The sequence below is a fragment of the Emydura macquarii genome, unplaced genomic scaffold (assembly GCF_026122565.2).
Source record: "Emydura macquarii macquarii isolate MOO-44397 ecotype Brisbane River unplaced genomic scaffold, CSIRO-AGI_Emac_v2 contig_1451, whole genome shotgun sequence".
NCBI classification, from domain to species: Eukaryota; Metazoa; Chordata; order Testudines; family Chelidae; genus Emydura; species Emydura macquarii.
This window is the reverse complement of record NW_027131588.1, coordinates 13,919,616-13,936,423: the sequence shown is the minus strand read 5'-3', so window position 1 is coordinate 13,936,423 and position 16,808 is coordinate 13,919,616. Positions and strand designations below refer to the sequence as shown.

The following is a 16,808-nucleotide window of genomic DNA, read 5'->3' as shown; positions in this document are numbered from 1 at the left end:
GAGAATTGGTCTGAATGCAACAAGATGAAACTCAATAAAGACAAGTGCAAATTACTTCACTTAGGAAGGAAAAATCAAATGCACAATTACAAAATGGGGAACTACTGGCTAGGTGGTAGTACTGTTGAAAAGGATCTGGGGGTTATAGTAGACCACAAATTAAATGAGGCGTCAATGTGATGCAGCTGCAAACATTCTGGGGGGTATTAACAAGAGTGTTGTATGTAAGACCCAAGAGGTAATTGTCCTGCTTAACTTGGCACTGGTGAGGCCCAGCTGGAGTCGTGTGTCCAATTCTGGGCACCACAATTTAGGGAAGCTGTGGATAAATTGGAAAGAGTCTGGAGGACAGCAGCAAAAAGGATAAAAGGTTCAGAAAAACCTGGCCTCTGAGGAAAGGTTAAAAAAGCCAGACATGTTTAGTCTTGAGAAAAGATGACTGAGGGGGGATCTGATAACAGTCTTTCAATATGTTACGGGCTGTTATAAAGAGGTTGGTGATCAACTGTTCTCCATGGCCACTAAAGGAAGGACAAATAATAATGGGCTTGATCTGCAGCAAGGGAGATTTAGGTGAGATATTAGGAAAAAAACTCTGTAATTATCAGGGTAGTTAAGGACTGGAATAGGCTTCCAAGAGGTGGTGGAGTTCTCATCATTGGCAACTTTTAAAAACAAATTGGACAAACAGCTGCTGGTAGGGATGGTCCAGTTTTACTTGGTCCTGCCACAGTGCAGGGGCCTGGACTGGCTGATTTTTTGAGGATCTTCCGGCCCTACAGTTTGATGATTCTCTCTGAGGTTTCTCAAATTTGTTGTGTTTTAAATGACTTTAAGGGTACCTCAAACATTTGGACAGGAGCCATTTTTTGAGCCTCTCTCTACACATCTAAGTAACTGCCAGCTTGTTTCACATGAGCCACCAGAACAGGCTTCAGATGGTAAAAACACTATGTCACTAACAGCCCATGCTGGGTTCAAACTGTCCTTTCCAGGCAGATGCTTTGTATCACATTACCAATTCCACAAGCCGCCTATTACCCTTCATTTTAACTATTAAAATTGTCAAAAAATGATACAGCAAACGCACACACGTTCAAAAGTTTTACTCATCTGCATTGCAGACTGCTCCTCATCTGCATTTAATCTAAAAGGAATTGCAGCAGAATGCCAGACTACTAAATTAATATTGGGCACAAACCCCACTGACATAAATAACCAGCGTGTATGACTCAAGGGCATAACCTAACCCTTACTTTGTCTAATACATACAGCTCTCCTTCCAAAGAGAAGGTGGAGGGGAGACTAAAATCTACAGAAAATCCCTAAAAGCAGAGTCTATTTCTCATGCCCTCACATTCTGATTAGAGATGGGCCTGAGTGGACACACGCAAATCTGGTTCCAATCTTTACCAAAGTTCAAAGAGATTCAGTTCAGGTGGTCTGGTACGAGCACCATCTCTAGATCTGTTTACCAGAGATATCAAAAGATACAGGAGCATGGGATTTCTAGTCCAGCTGGAATTTCAGTGTGATTTGAGCACCTAACTCCTGTCTTAATGTGCTGTCCCGGTATTTAACCTAACTATGGAGTAGCCAAAGGAAGACAGAAGCTGTCTCTAACCAATCATGAAATATATCAATATATAAATATTGTACTTACTATGTGTAATATGGAACCACTGACATCAAAACAGCTTTGTTATTTTGAAAAAGGACAATGCATGGTGGACAAAGATTTTAGATTTACATTTAACTACTTTAATCACCCAAGGCAAAACAGGACAGTTACAGCCCCTGCAATATACTCTACATGGAACCAAAGATAAGGTATTTGGGTAAAGTTCAAGGCCTGTGATATCGTTTGAGGACAAGTCTTGCTTTACAATGTGTTTGCTACATTTGCATTGCCCTGCACTTGGAGGAATGTATAAGCAAAGGCACTATTGTAGTAAAGACACTGATTCTGTTTAATGAAAGAAAAGCTTTTTCTAGTTACCATTTGCTCTATTTATGTCAGATAAAACCACTAGATAAAAAACATACAGCATTGTGGGACAACTGTAAATGAGACCGTTTAGTACAGTGGTTTCACTGCAATGCATTACAGAAGCCTTGAAAAACAGAGCAGCTTTAAGGATGTACATAATGGAGAATGAGACAAAGAAGAGGCCACTGACAATTTGGCAACCAAACATACATCTAGATATAATTTGTCTTTTTTTAATTGATAACGTCTGACCTAAAACCTGGGATAGTCCTACTAACATAAATGTGTGTATATAATACATAGCCACTCTGGATTACATTTCCAGTGCACCGGGCAAGCAACTGGTGGCTATTTCTTATTGTTTTAGTTTGTACACCTCACCATTTCATTTCATCACTTAGAATATGCAGGGGAGTTAGTTTGTCCCCCACCCTATTGCAGTTCACATTTGTGGTTTCCTGGGCAAATTCTGCAGTTGAAAGCATGAGCAATAAGTTTGTGTTAGTCTGTTTTCAGCAAAACAGCGAGAGTTCTGTGGCACCTTAAAGACTAACAAATTTATTTGGGCATAAATTTTTGAGGGCAGAAACCCACTATTGAATTTGTTAGTCTTTAAGGTGCCACAGAACTCTTGTTGTTTTGCAACCAATTCAGGGTTTTCTCAAAAAATTCCAGCTCCAGGAGTTGTGAGTTCAGAGGATTCTGTGACCACAGGAGCTTAGATGAGCTGCCAGACAACGGTGTAAATTTCTGCAGGGGAAATCCAGTCTTTGACAAGGGCAGGTGTGTGCCTCCATCTTGACAGCAGTTGTCAAGCGTTACATGAAGTTTGCCCAACTTTTTAGCCAACAAAATCAGAGCTAGCAAAGTGACACAAAGTCCTACAGTGGGCCAATCTCTGGAAATTTGAACATCTGCTTTCCACTCCATCAAGTCACTCCCTTCCCAGGCTTACACTTCCCCCAAACCAATTCACATCTTCCCTCCTTGCACCACATCCTTGTACAGTATCAATCTGTGTGATGGTTCAAAAGGCTTCTGTGGCTTAGCTTTTGTTTTGATTGATGATGATTCAGAGATGCAAGACGCATACCATCTGTGGTCTTTCCAAAGAAAACCCTGAGAACAGAAGCTGGTTTTACAGGCATTAATGAAATCCAAAAGCTCAATGCCTACATCAAGGCATAAAAGTTAAAGTAAAACTGTAACTTTGTTTATGCAGCAAGTGTCCTTGTTAAAAATACTTTCTGTAACTACCGTTTTTGTTACAGGGAAAGAAGTCCGAAGCAAGTAACAAACATTCTGCATTTCCAGGAGTAATACTCTTAGAGGTTACAAGAATGGCACTGCTGATTAGCCAGACCTTTTACCCAGATAGCAGCAGCTGTGAACTTTACCCTAAATCCAATCCTTGTATCAACTAGCTCCTGGTCCCCTTCTAACAAACAGGCACAAGTCAGTTGATTGTTTAATATGCAGCGTGGACTAGTTTTAACAAAGCTCCCCTTTTTATATAAAGTAGAAGTCCAGCTGTATGTTTTTCTGCAGATCAATGCTAATGGGAGGAGTTATGCATATGCACTGAGAGGAGTACACATGCAGGAGTTAAAGATGAATGCAGCAGCTAATTCTGTTTTGATCTATTTCAGAAAAGTTCCTGGGGGTGGATTGCAACACAGGACAGAATAATGCAACTCAGGAGGGAGAAAAAGTGATCTGAAGAAAATTTAAGTCCATCAGCCCTTTTGCTTCTCTCTCATTTCAGCGGACAGGCCCACAATTGGACTCCTTTACTCACACACCTGCAACTACCCAGTCATTACCTGCCATATGAGTTGCTTGGCAGTGATCCAAAAGGAAGCACAGACAGGGGGGCGGTGCGAGTCCTCAACCTAGGAGGCTGGAACTCCCATTCTGTGTGTGTAAGAGAAGGCAAGGGCTTAGATGAAAGCTTCTGATCCGAACAGTGCCATGAGATCAAACCAGAGGGCAGGACCCTGAAAAAAATACTTGGCCCCAGTGCTGGCAGGTGGAGTGGAGGGGATTGACTCCACTTGTCCCTCCTCAATGACCCTAAATGGATTACTGCCCTCTGGCCCCCAAAAACCACAACCACCAACCCACAGCAGTCATTTAGTGAAATCCCACAGCAGATTTCTGCACTGGGAGCTAGTTGACAAAGGCCTCTGTGCTGCTTTTCTAGAAATACTGTTTTCCCCTGAGGATTTATGTGCTTATTTTTAATGGATCAGCTTTTTGCCCTACCACCAACCTTATTAAAATATAACGGAGGAGGAAGAGATTGCTCGGTGCGATGGTCAACAGGGGAGGAGCAACAGGACAACAGAGAAGCCAAAGCACTAACTACGACTAGTAACCAAAACTTTTGTGGTCTTTGGCTTGGGAGGGAATTGGGTTAGGTGTGGCTCATTGCACGGCAAACCTCTCCCTGGGTGACAGAGTAGCACGCAGAGATACACTGTCTCCTGAAGGAGCCCTGCAGGAAGCTAAACAAGAGGTAGAGGGGGTCTGGAGATCTCCTCTAACCCATGTTGTGATCAAGGGACTCAAAGGACAAGGGAAGCAGAGAGCCAGCTAGTTCACTGCTCTGAGCCCATGCAATCTGGGTGTGTTTCCCATCCTCCCTCACAATGCATGCAAAATTCTCTCAACAAACACTAGAAGCTCAGCGCTCTTGAGCAACTCCACAGGAACAAACCCAGGAGAGAATTCAGCTGTTTTCAGTCCAAGAAAGGGTAGAGAGAAATGTTCAAGTGGTGCAGTTCTGCTGAACAGTGAAAGCTGTCCTTCATTTGACCAGTGTACAAGAGAATGGGTCCCAGTTATCACCAGGGAGGGGGACTGGTCTAGAGATCCTGACGTTCTAGCTCAGATCATCTCGGTGCATTAGAATTGTATGCCCTTTGAGACAAGGACTCTTCATTGTGTGTCTTGCACAGCTCTGAGCTCCTTGCTGGTACCTAACTCATACGGATGTCAGACTCTCCCTCATCTTTCCTCCTCTAACTTTGGCACTAGATCTAAGCTGTAAACACAAGGTCAAGGTCTCAGAAGACAATTGCCACTTCACAGATAGATTTGAGAGAGAGAAGTGTGCTACTGACCAGCTGGGTCACATCTCTCTGCCTTAGTTTCCCCTCACACCCTTTGTCTTGGCTATTTAGACTGCAAGCTTTTCAGCAGAGGGACACACTCTTACTCTGTGAACATACAACACCCAGCACAATAAAGCCCAGATCTCATCTGGAACCTCTAGCGCTCCCTGAGTACAAATACAGAGTGATAGGAGACCAGGCCGAATCAGTAACAATGAACACCACCACATTAAAAGCTAAATTTAAAGCAGTCCTTGGCAGTTCACTCTGATTTTGTCCCTTTATTAAGCATTACTTGTCTCTTTCCTCACCCCTTGCATGGAACCTTGAACTCCCCCTTGCTGGTGCCATGCAAGCAAACAAACCATCAGGGATATCAGCACAGCTCTTTCTGCCACTGCAAACTCTCCGTCTTTCGCCACGATCCTGCAAGCAGGCCCCTGCACAGCTCACTGACTTTAACAAGGCTCCCTATGACCATAAGGGTCTATCTGTGTAGGGCTGGGCTGTGGTCACCAGAACTCCATATGCATGCAGGAGTCTGCCTGCATGGATCAGCATGCAAGGGTAGGCCTGTGTGTGCAGATATATTGTGTGGATGAGATAGAATTTGCCTTAACTTTCCTCCAGAAAATTGGGAAGTGGGCGTGTTTGTGGCTTTTAATAAATAGATGTTTACAATCCAGAGTTCAATTCTCAACAGAATACAGCATTTGCAAAGCGACGACACTTTATATTTGTGTTGTACACTGACCAGGTAGCAGCATCGCCCATTAACAACTAGAAGCCCTGCTAATTTGGAGATCGGTTTGGCGTGGAACAGAAAGACAGAACTAGGCAGTGAACACCACAGAAGTCAACAGTTATTCTGGATCTACCCCAGCCTGAGAGAGGAGAACTGCGGCCTGTCTGATCTGAGCCAGCCGAATGAAAATCCTGCAGCCATTCCCACGTTATGGATTTAAAACAGCTGCTAGATTTTCTTGGGGGAAGGAGGAGGAGGCGGCAAGCCCGGAGACAGCCAAACGACCTTTGCCCCCCGCCCGCTTTTCTGGCAGCAATCTGACTTCAACACCGGCTCTCTCCCCACCCCGGCTGCTTGGAGAAGCGGACTCTGCCGAGCCGTGCAGGGGCTGGCTGGGAACAGCGCCCATGTGACCGGCCCTCCCACACAGGGGCCTGGGAGCTGTGTCCTCCCTGCTCAAGGGGACCCGGGGCAGGGAAATGCAGCAGGGCGGAACTGCCCGGCGGGGAGGGGGAGAGAAACACAGACGCGGGGCCGGGCGGACCCTGCCCCCGTTATACAAGCCAAGGAAACGCGCCTGGCTCGGCCTGACAACCCGGGAGGGGGCGAGCACCAGTGGGCAGCGCCTGGCCGCCCAGGGACCCCCCCGCGCCGCAGCCCGGGGAGGGGAGAGGCGAGGCCCGGGTGCCCCCGCAGTGCCCGGCCCCGGCCCGCGGGTCCAGCGCCCTCTCCCTGCCGGAGCCGCCGGGGCCCAGCGCCGCAGCCACGCGCTCCCCGGGTCTGGCGGGGCGCCCCCCGGGCGGGGCCGGGGGCCCCGGACTCACCCCTGCAGCGCGCTGCCGGCCGGCCGGCGGGGACCCAGCGGGGACGGCAGCGGACCCGACCCGACCCGACCCGACCCGCAGCCTCTGGAGGGAGTCGGGCAGCGGCGGCCGGCCCCGTGCCTGCGTGATAGGCTGCGCCGCTCGGCCTGGCCGGCCGGGCTCCTCCCCTGCTGCGCGGGCGGAGCGGGGCGGACCACACCCCGAGTCAGCCGCTGCCCCTGCGCCGCGGCTCCCGCCTCCTGCCTGCCTTACCCCCGAGCTGGGACAGCGCTAGCAGGAGGGGGCGCTGGGCCGGGGGAAAGGGGCCGGAGCTGGTAAGAGCCAGACCCCAACTCCCCCCTCCGCGCAGGGGGCAGACGCCGGGATTTCAAGGCAGATCATCTGTCCAGGCCGGCTCCAGCTTTTCGGGGTGCCCGCCCCCCCCCTTCAAAGTCCAGAATTGTCCCCTCGCCCTTGACATTTACTGTGCAAAGCACGACAGGTATCAGTGAGGACAAGCACCCTCTATGTGTGGGGGGGGGGGGGGCTGAGAGGCTGCCAGAGAAGAGGGGTGCGTATGTGGGGTGCAGAGGACTGACAGCTTGATTTAGACCCGTGGTTCTCACCCAAGCGTACACAGACCCCTAGGGGTCCCCCAGGTCTTCCATGCCCGACATCAACTCAGCTGGATATTTGCCTAGTTTTACAGCAGGCTACTTCATAAGCGCTCGTGCAGTCAGTACACACTAAAATTTCATACAATGACTTGTTTACACTGCGCTGTGTACGAGACACTGAACTGGAAGTACAATCTTTATATTCCAATTCATTTATTTTGTAATTATAGTAAAAAGGTGTAAGCAATTTTTCATTCATAGTATACTGTGACACTTTTGTATTTTTGTGTCTGATTTTGTAATCAAGTGAGGTGAAACAAGACAAAACAGAAGCCAGAAAGGGGTACAGTAGTCTGGAAAGGTTGAGAGCCACTGCTTTAGAGTGTAATAAAAAAAGAGTTTCACTGCCTCACACACACAACCCCATTGTATTTTGTGGCATCCCTCTGTCACAACCAGCAGTTAAGAAACACTACATTGATCTGCTGGGTGACCTGTGTGTACCAGGCCATGCAGCTTCATCGGGGATATCTCACTGAGGACAAGCCCAGACATGCACATAATTAAACAGAAATAATTCACAGTGCACTTCCGCCCTAAACAAATGGGGGATTCCAGGTGCATGGTCTCACACAGCCAGTGTTTACAAAGGAAAATGGCTCGGCTTCTAACAAGCAGCCCCACAAACTCCCCCAGGCTTTGAAGGCACTAGTCCTGGGGCAGCAGGCATCACTGATTTGAAGACCAGGGGCTTGCACAGGGGTCACTGAAGGCATCATCTGGCCTGCAGAACCTCTCTTTTGAGTGATCATGCACAAAATAAGACAGCTCCCAGCTTATCTCAGAGCCTAGGGTGAGTGTACAAGGCTGGCTCGTGAAAAACATCTTATTGCTTACAAGCGGGTCAAATGCAATGTCATGCTGCCATTGCTGTAGAGTCACCTTCTGGAATGCAGCTGTCTGTTCACAGAGAATGTGCAAGGAGGCCAAATTAAGGATGCTCTGGGAACCTTGTCGGTGAATTTTCTGACTTTTTATGTAGTTGTTTGCCATTTGGCTCCTAGCCTGTGCCCATGTCCTGTTGAGCACTCTGTGAGTACAGGGGCCTCTAGCACAGAAACAGCTAAAGGATCAGGGCCTTATTTTCCATTTAAAAAAAAAAAAAAAACCCTCCTGAATTAGCTTTCCTTTCTGTCTTAAGCTTATGGACCAAATTCTGCAGTTCTAACTCACACAAATCTCCCACTGACTTCCATGGGAGCTTTGCCTAAAAAGGCAGCCAGCCAGCCCCCATTTACTAAAATCGTTTCTTTATTTGAACACTACTATGATAACACTGGTGTTTTATCCCATTCAGATTGTTTAATGTATGATTTTCCAGACTCTCCCACTTCTGAGTGACATTACACGTGAGTGGAGTCCCACTGAACTTGATGGAACTACAGGAATAGAGTGGCTCACATAGGGAAGTGTTTGCAGAATCACACTGGCAGGATAATATCCTTATATTCGGTGTGTGGTTGGTTGATGGGGAATTTTATACACAGCAAGTGTATATTGTGTTTTAATAGCTAAACAGGTTGTTTGGAATATTTCTGAGACTTTTTTTGGTTCTATTTTTTACAAAGGTATCCAATGTACACACGTGCTTTAAGCAGATGACTGCAGTTTGTTTACAGTTAGCCCAGAGTTACAATTTGGGGGTCTGATTTTGCAAACTCTCATGCAAAGGAACATTTCTGTTGATTTCCATGAGACCATTCGTATGGAGAAGGACCATCTACATGATTAAGCTTCTCATGATCTAGCGCTGCTTCTGTTAATTAGATATGGAGTAAGGGGTGATGCCTTAACAAACACTGCCTTAAACAATGGCTCTGGTGCTGGTGATAGAACTTCCCCCAAAATCTCATGTGCTTTGCATATCAAAAGCATTTGAGTTGTTCATGTATTTTGTTGATTTTACCAGTAATAAAAAAATCCATAACCTTGTAGAAAGATATATTGGAATGATTATGCATTACAGAGTGATTACTTAGTTAATATTAAAATCACCAAGGCCATGAGATAACTGTGGAACACTCTTTTTTCTAGAAAGGATTGTGCGCCCCTCTCCTTCAATCTTGAGATAACACAAATCCCACCCAACCCAATAAGCCTAGAGAATTCTAGACCTATTTAAATAAATAATCCTTAACCCTTACATAATGCTTCATCTGCAGGTCTCAAAGTGCTTTACAAAAGATGGTAAGCACAGTTAGTACTAAAGGGGAGACAGAAGCAAAAAAGGTGAATTGATCTTTCTAAGGTCAAACAGCAGGTCAGCAGCAGAGGTGGGAATGGAATCCATGAGTGCTGACGCCTGGTCCAGTGTTCTGTTAGACATCAGTACCAGCCTCCTTTTGCCATTAGACATCTCAGAAGCACTTTGTCACAGTTGTTAGGCTACAAGCATGACCAACGCTTGCCAGCAATTCCATCTGCAAAGCCTTATTTTCCAAATCTTTTTTTTGTTTTGTTTTTTTTAAAAGAGAAAAAGAAATTCCTAATTTTCTACCATGATACACCCACTTGCTTGGGCACTCCTTTGTTAATGGATGTGTGTGTGTATATATTAATTAGAGAGAGAGAATATATTGTTAGTCTAAGGCAAAACCACTTGTCTTGGTTGTAGTATGTTCAGCAATAGGACAAAAAGGATTTTGGAAGGATGGTGAGGAAATATCCTTTATTGGCCCACCTTCTGTTGGTGAGAGACAAGCTTTCGAGCTTACCCAGAGCTTTTCAGGTGTGTAATTTGGCAAGTTTGGTCTATTTGACTTGACACTGTTCTTTTAGTGGGTCTACTTTATGGGATTTGGATTCTCCCATTTTTAGTGATGGCGGCCTCATCCCACCAGGATCCACTTGTGGGAGGGGCATTTTCCACATGGATACTTTCCCTCCCCTGAGCAAAGGGGATGGTGGGGTTTGCCTCTGTGATGCTGCATGCATGGGAAGGGGACAGTGTTGGAACCAAGGGCTGCACATTGCTCCTTCAAGTGCATAGACACTCTACATTAATGCGATTATAGCCCCAGGTCAAGTGTTTGCAGCACAGAGGTCAAGTATTAACAGACAGGGGGAATAATGCAGCCCCTTTCCCCTCATTCACAACAGCAGCATATTGGCTGGGTCAAGTTTGTACTAATGCAGCTCACTGCTTGTTGTGCAGGTAAGTACAAGCTGTAATTTTGCAAGGCTGATCCTCCTGCTGATGAAAGGGGAGGGACTGTCACCCAGCATTTGGAAGGAAGGGTTGCACTGAAATGGTGTGTGGGTGAGGTTACGGGGACCTCTGCCCATTCAGTTGGGAGCTGCTGAAGCAAGTCAGATGTGGTGCTGAGTCAGGGCTCACGGGTCTGGCAGCCAGAGCAGGTACAAAGAGGATAGTGGGCCTTGCTCCTTGCAATCGTGGGAGTCCCACAACCTGTGATTTCCTGTTTTCTGGTGGTTGTGGGTTTTTTTTTTTTTTTTTTTGGAGAAGACATCACTTCACAGAAGATGAAATCTAATGAGGAGCCTCATGTCCAGCGTTCCTTCTCTCCTCCCTGTTTGGAAACTCACTAGTGAGTGCTACAGACAAAACCCCTGCTCTGCACTCAAGTCCAGCAGTGTTAAGCCACTCACCACCTGATGCCCTGAAAGCCTACTGGATTGTGGCACCTGTGTCTACCTACCCCCTACCCGCCCCACATCCACTCCGACTTGTGATTTTGCACAATAATTTCTGTGACTAACGGCTCAATCCTGTAAACCCTTAATCACGTGACTTGTCCTTACCCAATCCAGCAGGTCTGTTGTGTGCACAGCCAGGCCCCAAATCACTGCCCTCAATAGGAGAGAGCAATCAGAGCAAAAGTTTAACTGGCAGGTCACACATTAACTCATCTTTAAAGCCTCAGTGTCGCTCAGCTGTGACTCCTGCCATTTGGGGCAGGCGGTTTGGAAATGTTGCCATGCAACTGCTGCACAAACTCTTACAGCATTTTACAGCTATAGCTAGTAGCTATAGGAAAGCAGGCGGAAGTTATTCTAATATTTGATGGTTGCTGTTTTATGGCCAAAAGATCTTTAATTGATCTGATCGTACATCCCTTAAGGAGCAGTTCTCAAACTTTTTAAATGGAGCCCCCCACCCCCCCCCGGACATGTGTAACAATCGCACCCCAACCCTCCCCCACTTTCAGAAAAAAGCCAAACAAACTGGGCCTACATATCATAGGCGGAGTTTGACTGCTTAATTGGGGGGCAAGGGGGAGCAGCAGCTCCCCTGCAGCGCCAGAGCCCAATGTGACCTGCCAGAGAAAATGGCAGCAGCAGGGAATTGCACCTCGTCATCGGGATTATCCTCGGGCAGCAGCGCGGATGCAGCCGCTGCTGGGAACCTGCAGAGTGGCAGTGGCGTGGGAGCGTGCCTGGCCGTGGTGGGGGGGCTGCCACTGCTGTGCGGAGCTGGACCAGCTCTGTCCCCTGCTCCGCCAGCAGTGCTGGACCCACGGCCCGCAGCAGCGTCCCCCCACCTCCGCTTCCCTCCTCAGGGTCCCCCACCCCCAACACCTGCCCAAGGCTGCCTGTGTGAGGCGCCGGGGTCTGTCCCCACCGCCGCCCGGCCCAGCTCTCAGCCTGGTGCCCCTCACCCAGGAGGGAGAGACGGCTCCATCACCACAAACTCCGCCCATGGCCCCCCCCAATCCCTCTTGTGCCCCCCTTGGGGGGCCCCCCACCCCTTAGTTTGAGAACTGCTGCCTTAAAGTAAATAGAGGGAGTGGCAGAGTTTTGAAAAGATACTGTAATTTAGCATTGGTTCCCCCCCCCCCCTTCTTTTGTGCAAAGATACATCTCACTTAATCTGTTTAAATGACTTTTTTTTTTTTAAAAAGCAAAAAACACACCAAGTAAGGAATCATGTATGCATGTACCCTATAAGAAATTATACACAATTAGCAGTGATACTGAATTAAACAATTGGGTTCTGCCCTCTGGTGGGTAAAGTGGTACAGTGCAACAAACGGTGAAGGCTCAATGCATGAGAGAGGGTGTTTTACTATGTACTGTATGTTGTACTGAGAAGCCCCAATCATGGACCGAGGTCCCACGGTGCTTTATAATATAAACATTTGGTATTTCTATAGCACCTCGCACCCATAGATCTCTACGCCCTTTATAAACATGAATGGTTTAGGCTTACAAGCCCCCCTGAAATAGAAATGACTGTTCTTGTTTAACAAATTAGGAACGGAGACACAGGTAGGCTAAGCAAGGTGCCCACGATCAAATAAGTCTGTGGCAGAGCCAGGAAGAGATACCAAGTGTCCTGGGTGTCAGGCCTGTGCTTTAACTGCCTCCTGTCTTGCACTTGCTGCTCTCACAGAATTTCTAAATAAGGAAGACACTCCTAATATCACATTTCTGAGCAGATCATAACCTTCATGTTTCAGGAAGCAGTACAGATCTAAAAACTGCAAAGGGAAGGCAGCCTGTTGCTACTGAGATCAATGGGACAACTCATGTAATGACAGGAAAATTCCCATCTGCCCCCTTTCAGTCAGTCAGTCAGTCTCAGTCCCCTTTACATTGCTGGAGTGGTGCAAAAGGGATTTAATCTGGACTAGAATATGGTGTATGGTATTTATAAAAAGAGATACATTAGAAAGGTGGTAACTGTTTAAACTGTTGGTTTATAAATGTGTAACATACAGGCTAGTGCAACAGCTCTCAATCTTTCCAGACCACTATACCCCCTTCAGGAGTCGGATTAGTCTTTGTACCCCTATGTTTCACCTCACTTAAAGACTTGCTTATAAAAAAAAAAAATCAGACAATACAGAAGTGTCACAGAACAATGTTACTGAAAAAATTGCTTACTTTCTTATTTTTACCACACCAAAAAAAAAAAAAAAAAAAAAATCCAATTGGAATAGAAATATTGTACTTGCATTTCAGGGTACAATATATAGAGCAGGACAAACAACTCATTTTATGACATTTTAGTTTGTACTGACTTCACTAGTGCTTATTGAGTAGCCTGTTGTAAGAGTAGCAAACATCTAGCTGAATTGATGTAGTCTCACAAGACCTCCGCATACCCCCAGGGGCACGCATACCAATGCATTTAAGAACCACTGGACTAGTAGTGGTTATGTGCACGACTGCCTTCTGCTGGATCGGTACGGTTATTTATTTTTGTATTACGCAGTGCCTGGAGGCTCCCCAGCTGAGCCAAGGGTCCCATTTGTGAGGTGCTGTACAAATGCATAGCCTGAGACAGTTCCTGCCTGTAGAGGAGGCAGCCTATCCCTCCATCTGTCTGACTCCAACAGAGGACACACCCCCTCGCTGCCACATCTGTGTGGATACGCTGGAAACTGGGGATTAGCTCTCCTCCATCTGGAGCCCATCTGGAGCCCCAGTCAGGGCGGGGCAGGGTGGGCAACTCCGCAAAAGTCAATAACCCTCAGCTAGGGCAGGGCAAGCACAGTGAGCTGGCTACAGGCTATGGAGGTTTAGCAGGCCCAGTGGTGTGGGTGGTGGCAGGGAGGGGGACACAGGCCCACCCAACTCCACTGCATCCCAACCCAGGGCCCTAGGAGTGGCAGGTATCCTGCCACTGGGTCAGCAGAGATCCAGCCAAAACTCACTGAGTGGTGCTCAGGCTCAAGCGCAGCCAGACTGAGGTTGGCTGTCCCTAGGCTACTTCCTCCACCCCTGTACCTGTGGTCCAGGTCGAAGTCCACCTCCTCAGGGTAGAGCAGAAGGTCAAGTCCCAGCAGGCTCTCGGTGTAGCTGGCATCAGGCAGCTTCTACAGATCACAGGGGCCAGGTAGCTCCTCTGGCTTGCAAGGCCCATGTAGCTCTGGCAGGTCCTCAGACCCCCCCTGGCAGCTCCTCCACAGGGCAGAGTCAGGTAGCTCCTCTAGCTCACAGGGCCTAGGTAGTTTTGGGAGATCCTCAGCGCTCCAGCCAGGAGGCAGCCCTAGCAGCTTCTCTGCAGGACAAGAATCAGGCTCAGGTCCCACTACCAAGGAAGAAACATCCTTCTCCTTTAGCCACTTTCCCTGAGTGAGCTGGAGGGCGTGCCCTTTATACTCCCTGTTCCTGTCTTAGTCCCGCCCCTCTGCTTCTAGCAGGGTCAGTGATTTGCATAAGGTCACATGGGATGTCTCCATAAGAACCAGAATTTGAACCCAAATCTTGTGAGGTTCAGTTCTGTGCTTTAACCACAAGACCATCCTGTCTCTCAATTTGCTGAGTAGAATTAAATCTGTTAAGTGTTTGCAGTTGCCTTACTCTCCAGAATTTGGTTTACATACCCTGTTACTAAAAACAAATTCTAATAAGAGTTTCTCCTTCAGCTGTAAAGCCATGTATTTAAGAAGCAGAAAGTCATGAGTTTTATCCCTCAGATGCTATGCTTGTAACTCAAGGAGGGTCACTGCATGCATGTAGCCACAGGATCATTCCAAACACAGTTAACACTAAGCTACTTCATCCTCAGATACTTCAAAAACTTACTTATGGAAGCTCTGAAATGAGAACTAAAAAGGCCACACTAGTTTTTAATGGCAAAGTTGAACAAGCTGCCATTAAATCAGTTAACCCCTTTCCTAAAGAGACTGTTTTAACAAATATATTTGTATATGGTTGATTTTTACTTTTTCTAACTCTGCATTTTTATAATAATAATTAAAAATCCTGATCCCAGCCTGATCTACAAACAGGCCTGCCTGCACAGAGCTCGATGCAGCATCACATCCTGCAAAGGATAACGCTCCAGTCCCACAAAGATGTATGCATGTGCTTAACTTTATTCACAGTAGTAAATTAAAGCATGTGCCTAAGTATTTATAGGATTGGCGCTTTACTCACATGCTTAGCTTTACACACTGTGGTCCTTAACTAAAGTTAAGCACATGAACAAGTCTTTGTAGGGTCAGGGCCTACCTCCGTAAACTTTTGACCATGAAGTTTTGTGCCTTGAGTGAGACTAATTTATGCAACATTAATTGTATCCTTTTCCATCAAAATAACTGGATAAATTATATACTCCATGTTTGGGAGAGTGGAGTTTGTAAGACTTTGAAATGAGACTCTTAAAGCCCTTTACACCTGTGCCTTTGAAAACCTGTTGCAATATACTTTCCACAATAGCGTTTTAAAACAAATGAAAAGGAATTTATATTCTGTCCAAGTGAGTTACTAGCTTGAGTGGATGGAAAGCAGCTGACTTTACAGACAAATAGGTAGGCTTCAGGGTTTCTGGAATCCTCCCACTTGCAATCAGTTTTACAAGTACAAAAGCCTATACACATCAGTCAATACTATTAAGTCAGACTAGATAGATCCGGGTCTGGTAAGTCTCAAACCTGTTCTATTGAATTCTGTCACTTCCAGTTAAACATTTCCTGTTTTATTCTGGCTTAACCCATGAAGTGTTCCACTTAAGGAAGTAAATAAAAGGGAGTGATAGGGAAAGGCTTTTTACAAATATAGGCTGGAGAAAGAATACTATCCTCAATTTAATGTATAGTATTTACACAGCTTGCTTACAGTTTACTGGATTTGGGATCACCCCTACCCCCCAAATCCTCTACTGATGTAAATCAGAATCATAAGGTTCAGATCCTCACAGGTATTTAGGCCCTTAACTCGTATTGATTTCACTGGAAATTAGGGGCCTAAATACAGTTGAGGATTTGGGTCTAAAAACTCAGAATATTTCTCCAATCTAAGCATAAGTAAATGAGATCACATGGGTACAAGGGAACAAATAAACATACCAGCTTCTAACTTCCTGGTGCTCTTTCTTATGAAACAATGTTTCAAACATCAGGCAAAAGTGACTGGCTCCAAATCAGTTTCCTGCTTCTGGTGATCCTGGCACCTTGCATAAATTAGAATTTATCCTCCAGCTGGAGTGCTCTCCTTAGGTCCAAGGTCACTGCAGCACAGGTGTTCCAGCCATTCCCTCCCACCCCCCTCCAATGCCTGAACACCCCTACGTGGGAGAGCAGGGGAGGAATGGGTAGCATGAAGTTGGCTACACCTGCAATATCACACCAAGGGAGTCCCTTATGATAGGAGACTCCTTAGCTTCTTCTCTAAGGCAGACTCCAAGCCCCCTTAAAACAGTGACGCAATCTGGCCTGGGGATCTGCTCCAACGTGATTATCTAGGATTGTGATTCCCAACCTTTTTGGCTCGAGGGCCACAGATATCATTAGTACAACCCTGAAAGGCCGCCAGTTTCTGCCAGCAGCCCTCCCCCTGTTCCCCTACTGCAGCCAGACAGAAAGAGTTCAGCAAGGAGGCTGCCTCCCTCCCTCCCTCCCATCCCGTCCTATCCCATCCCGTCCATCCCCCTGGCTGCAGCAGGGAAACCGCACATATCCTGTAGCCCTGTGCACTCCACCTGGGTCCCTAGGCAGTGGCTCCCTTCTGCAGCCAGAGGGACAGAAGAGCAGAGCTCCCCTCCCTCTGGCTCCAGCAGGGACCCCA

General features: G+C 46.9%; 1 protein-coding gene across 3 annotated transcripts in view; it reads right to left on the bottom strand.

The window, feature by feature from the left end:
* ACO1 (aconitase 1) overlaps window positions 1–14,242 on the bottom strand; it is a 47,102-nt gene extending 32,860 nt beyond the window's left edge. Inside the window, exon 1 of one of the 3 annotated variants that reach the window (XM_067553197.1) lies at window positions 14,025–14,242. The gene's annotated coding sequence lies outside the window, so the exon portion shown is untranslated. Of the gene's footprint in view, window positions 1–6,675; window positions 6,823–14,024 lie in introns of those variants that run through there. The other 2 variants (XM_067553199.1, XM_067553196.1) reach the window with 2 other exon arrangements.
* Window positions 14,243–16,808: the final 2,566 nt, after the last annotated feature.